The following is a 5,792-nucleotide window of genomic DNA, read 5'->3' on the forward strand; positions in this document are numbered from 1 at the left end:
AGGGCTTGGCTCCTTCTTTTTTGAGAGTCAGGCGCTCAGCCATTTCTTCTACTCTGAAGCAATTAGGGCATAGCATTTGTCAGATATGACATTTATGGGTTTTATGTATGAACATGTATGTAATATGAGTACTTAATTAATGATGAAATGATGCTGTTATTAGTATGCATTAATTGACAGAAGTAGACTCGTATCGCGAAAAACATTATTATTGATTCGCATGCCTGTTGGACCATGATTATGGGGCCTGTACTGTTACCTGTAGAGCCGAGTCTCCACGCACTCACGTGCAACAGGTGAAAACCTGAATGTCCATTTTTTGTAAGGTGAGCTGTTAGACTTGTCGCCAGTCACCTAAGCTGTTAGCTTCACTTGCCCATTGAACATGTAAGAGGCAAGTCGGGGAAGATTCTTTGCTCGCGTGCTCAGGTAAACTATTTTTCATGATATGTTTTCGCTAAGGAACACTAGTATGTTTATGAATAGGCATTCTTAATATTCGCTGCTATGTTAACTTAAGTGTTCATTGTACTAGTTCTTAATCTGGATATTCTGAATAGTTGTTAATGTGTGGATAAATAACTCAGACATAGATGGGAATTGATATTAGTATTGACAGTAGTTATTTAAGAATTGGTGTGTGTGTTATGCCTATGGAAATACTGACTCAAGAATTACTTTCACAGGAGTCTTCCCAGAGACAGAAGACGGAATTCGCGAGAGCTTGTTTGACCATTCAAGCAGACGCATGAAGAGATGAAGATGCACGAAGCAGAGCGACGTGATCTTAACCGGACTATAATGGACCACGCCAGGAGTCGCCGCGTCGGCTGGGTGATGGAGAAACAGATGAACTACACTACGCTGTTCTGGTGATGGGGTAACACATTAATTTACTCATCTAGAACCCTGGGCGTATTGTGTATATGTGTGTGAATCCTGAACGTTGATATAATGTACATGCTTGACCAGTGAGCTATATAAACATATTGAGCTCCACGTATTTTCTTTTATTGTTGGAATGAATCGGAGGAGAATAACGAATGCGTATAAATGAAATAGTAGCCTTCTGACTGACAGTCGGTATTTTAGATAATTCATTCCTGACAATTGGTGACCCCGTTTTCTCCAGTGTATGTGTCTTTAACAGATTGTAGACTGTTAACGCACACTTTTTGAAGATTTTTTTCATTGTATGTTTGCTTGACTACGTGTGTAAGCATATCTGTAAACACACATTTTGTGAAGAATGTTGTTACAGTGGTGAAGTGTTTTCATTAAGTAACTCTTACAGTATTGTGATTTTGTATATATTATCACCATGAGTGACGATTGGGATTTGTGGATGTCTCGTGGGAAAGAGCTAGGTCTTAAAGACAAAGACTTAACCGGTTTTGTCCGTGAACAGCAAAACATTGCTAGAGATGAACGGAAAGAAAAAAGAGAAGAAGTTGAAAAAGAGCATGAAAAGCGAGAGACAGAAAAGGAGCTTGCCAGACTAGAAGTCGAAAAAGAGAAACTAGAAGTTGAAAAAGAAAAAGAGCAGACTAGGCAAAGCGAGTTAGATCTCGAAACGGAAAGGGTGAAAAAGGAGAGATCAGACGGTAAAGTTAGTCAGTCAAACAGTTCTGGACCTTTTCATCCAAAATTGCCTATGTTCGATGAAAACAAAGACGACATTGATGCATTTTTGTTTCGGTTTGAAACACACGCTTCGGCATGCGGCTGGGATAAGGGTAAATGGCCTGTCTACTTGGCTGCTTTATTGAAAGGTAGTGCCTTGTCGCTTTATCATTCAATTTCAGGAGAACAAACACTTTCGTGGGATGTATTGAAGTCTCATCTTCTTCGTAAGTTCCAATGCACAGAGGAAGGTTTCAGAGAGCGTTTCAGAGCTGTTCGTCCCGAGATGGGAGAGTCATTTTTAGCGTTTTTAACGCGCTGTCGTCATTTGCTCAACCGATGGACTGAGTTGTCTGGTGTTTCCAACACTGCCGAAGGTTTACAAGACTTGTTTTTGCGTGAACAGATACTTCAGAGTTGTACAAAAGATTTGGCCGTGTTCTTGAGGGAACGTCAGCTGGGTGACGTATCTGCATTATGTGAAGCAGCTGAACTTTACCGTGAAGCTCATCCCAACAAAACCTTAGCACGGAAATCAGATGTTTCTATATTTTCAGCTGGAGTTGGAGTTGCAGATTCAACAGGGTTTAACAACGGGGGCAGTGGTTCTCGAGGTTATCGAGGAGGCCGAGGTTCTTCGGGTACAGGTCGAGGACAACGCAGGGGTGCACGTAGAGGGACCATTAAACAGAGTGATGTCTGTAGGATCTGTGGGGGTCAAGGTCATTGGGCGAACCAGTGTGCTTCGTCTAAAAACTTTGCTGAAACATTTAGCTCCGCTGTTAGCGAACACGTTCTTGTTTCAGAGGGACAACCTGGCCTACATCTGGAAATAGGAACCATCAATGGTTTTTCAGGGACAATCTTGCGGGACACAGGATGCACTACTGCTGGTGTGAAACGGGCTTTAGTTCGTGATGATCAGTTCACAGGGCAGGAGCAGCGTTGTCGGTCTTTTGGGGGACACATTGAGACATTTCCCTTGGCTGAAGTGGTTGTGGACTCGCCTTATTTTGCAGGTGTTCTGACGTGTTGTGTCATTGACGATCCTGTGGCAGATCTTATTCTTGGGAACCTACCAGGTGTTGTTTCAGTATCTGGGGGATGTGTGGGCTCTATTGTTCCAGACGCTGTCGGACTAGTGACTACCAGGCTACAAACGGAGAAAGCCAAAGGTTCAGTGAGACCGTTAAAATCGGTACCTTGTGTTTTTACTGATGTAACTCCTGAGAAGTTAGCTGATATGCAAACCAAAGATGAATCACTTAAGAAGTGCTTCGAGCAAGTTCAGAAGGAATCGCAGGTCTCAGATCAGAGCAAACCTTACTTCATCATGAAAGATGGGTTACTTCACAGAGCGTTTTGTGAAAAGACTGAGGTCGTCTTTCAAGTTGTTGTCCCTACTTCTTTGAGAGAACAAGTTCTCCATACCGCCCATGACGCTCTCATGTCGGGTCACTTCGGTACCAGAAGAACGTTAAAGAGGATCTTGACCCAATTCTTTTGGCCAGGCGTCAGGCGTGACGTAGGCAAGTATTGTAGAACGTGCGATGTGTGTCAAAAAACGTCTTCCAAGGGTCGCGTTCCCGCTGCTCCTCTTCAGAAGATGCCGCTTATCGACGTTCCTTTCAAGAAGATCTGTATTGACTTGGTCGGTCCTTTTAAACCTGTATCTTCGACTGGATTCCGGTACATTCTGACGATAGTGGATACAGCGACTCGTTTCCCCGAAGCAATTCCATTGAAGCAGATTGATACTATTTCTGTTGCTGAAGCACTGTTTTCAGTTTTCTCGAGGATGGGCTGTCCTCAGGTCATTGTCTCGGATTGTGGAACGCAGTTTGTTTCTGATCTCATGATGGAGATATACAGACTTTTGGCAATCAAGTCGATCCACACTTCTCCTTACCATGCTCAAGCAAATGGGTTAGTCGAACGATTCAACGGAACTCTGAAGAGCATGTTGCAGAAGGTTGTCCAGGAGCGCCCAACTGACTGGGACAGATACGTTCCTGCACTCCTGTTTGCGTATCGTGAACTTCCAAATGTCAGTACAGGCTTTTCTCCCTATGAGCTTCTCTTTGGGCGCGCTCCAAGAGGCCCAATGTCTATCTTAGCGGACTCATGGACAGGGAGGACTGATGGAGATGAAGCCAAACCTCTATATCAGTATGTCTTCGATTTGAAGAACAGAATCGCTGATACGTGTGCTCTAGCACAATCGAATGTTCGTGATGCTGCTCGTATTCACAAACATTACCATGACAGGAAGGCCAAACTTCGTACTTTTGTACCTGGGGATGAAGTTCTTGTACTCTTAACTGCTGACAGCAACAAGCTTCTCATGTGCTGGAAAGGTCCATTCAAAGTGATGGAGGTGGTTAGCCCTGTTGACTACCGCATTGATCTCAACGGCAAACACAAGGTGTTTCACGTCAACATGCTGAAGAAGTATGAGAGACGAGTTTTGACAGCAGCTACTGCTGTGGAAAGAGTTAAGTACTGGTCCAGTTCTTGATGACCAGGAATTCTCAACGTTGATGTCTGACTCTGATCAGAAGGCAGATGCGTGTTCGGATCACGTCTTGTCGGTCTTGTTGTCGGTCGAGGATATCTCAAACCGGAGGACGGGAAGGTCAAGAAGATTTTGTCTGTGATCAAACTCTTTGAACAAGAAGAAAAATGGCCCTGGAAGTCAGATCTGTTTGTATAGGTACTGTATATACAAGTAGTGACGTTGACACTTTGAGTGGGACTTATTGTGTTAAAATGCAATGTATTATCATGGATGATAACATTTGTATGGTGTTATCGAGTTAAGAAATGAGAAATCTTTTATGCAGCTTTCTACTTGAAGTGGGGGGCATTGTCAGATATGACATTTATGGGTTTTATGTATGAACATGTATGTAATATGAGTACTTAATTAATGATGAAATGATGCTGTTATTAGTATGCATTAATTGACAGAAGTAGACTCGTATCGCGAAAAACATTATTATTGATTCGCATGCCTGTTGGACCATGATTATGGGGCCTGTACTGTTACCTGTAGAGCCGAGTCTCCACGCACTCACGTGCAACAGGTGAAAACCTGAATGTCCATTTTTTGTAAGGTGAGCTGTTAGACTTGTCGCCAGTCACCTAAGCTGTTAGCTTCACTTGCCCATTGAACATGTAAGAGGCAAGTCGGGGAAGATTCTTTGCTCGCGTGCTCAGGTAAACTATTTTTCATGATATGTTTTCGCTAAGGAACACTAGTATGTTTATGAATAGGCATTCTTAATATTCGCTGCTATGTTAACTTAAGTGTTCATTGTACTAGTTCTTAATCTGGATATTCTGAATATAGTTGTTAATGTGTGGATAAATAACTCAGACATAGATGGGAATTGATATTGGTATTGACAGTAGTTATTTAAGAATTGGTGTGTGTGTTATGCCTATGGAAATACTGACTCAAGAATTACTTTCACAGGAGTCTTCCCAGAGACAGAAGACGGAATTCGCGAGAGCTTGTTTGACCATTCAAGCAGACGCATGAAGAGATGAAGATGCACGAAGCAGAGCGACGTGATCTTAACCGGACTATAATGGACCACGCCAGGAGTCGCCGCGTCGGCTGGGTGATGGAGAAACAGATGAACTACACTACGCTGTTCTGGTGATGGGGTAACACATTAATTTACTCATCTAGAACCCTGGGCGTATTGTGTATATGTGTGTGAATCCTGAACGTTGATATAATGTACATGCTTTACCAGTGAGCTATATAAACATATTGAGCTCCACGTATTTTCTTTTATTGTTGGAATGAATCGGAGGAGAATAACGAATGCGTATAAATGAAATAGTAGCCTTCTGACTGACAGTCGGTATTTTAGATAATTCGTTCCTTGAACCTGGACGGTGTAATGGATAGTGTTCTTAAGGGGGCAGCGATTGGTTTTACGAAGGCTAAGTCCCCTCTTCCCGTGTGGGACTTATTTTTTGGTACGCAAGTTTCTAGCCTCTTCGGATTTCGAACCTTTAGCTTCAGCGAGCTTAGCTAGCTTGACTCGTAAAGCCTTGTTCCTCGTTTTCTTAGCCTCTGCCGTAGAGGCAGTGAGGTGCACGCTCTTTCAGGCCTGGCTAAGGATATTTCTGTTGAGGGCTATGGCTCTTTTGTT

At 43.0% G+C, this 5,792-nt stretch overlaps 1 long non-coding RNA gene across 1 annotated transcript; it reads left to right on the forward strand.

Annotated features, from left to right (window-relative positions):
- Nucleotides 1–296: 296 nt before the first annotated feature.
- Nucleotides 297–5,414, forward strand: LOC138973461 (uncharacterized). The gene is made up of 3 exons (XR_011458029.1): nucleotides 297–429; nucleotides 687–880; nucleotides 5,102–5,414. It is a non-coding gene; the product is annotated as an uncharacterized lncRNA (long non-coding RNA).
- The last annotated feature ends 378 nt before the right edge of the window (nucleotides 5,415–5,792 follow it).

This window comes from Littorina saxatilis, linkage group LG8 (assembly GCF_037325665.1).
Source record: "Littorina saxatilis isolate snail1 linkage group LG8, US_GU_Lsax_2.0, whole genome shotgun sequence".
Lineage (NCBI taxonomy): Eukaryota > Metazoa > Mollusca > Gastropoda > Littorinimorpha > Littorinidae > Littorina > Littorina saxatilis.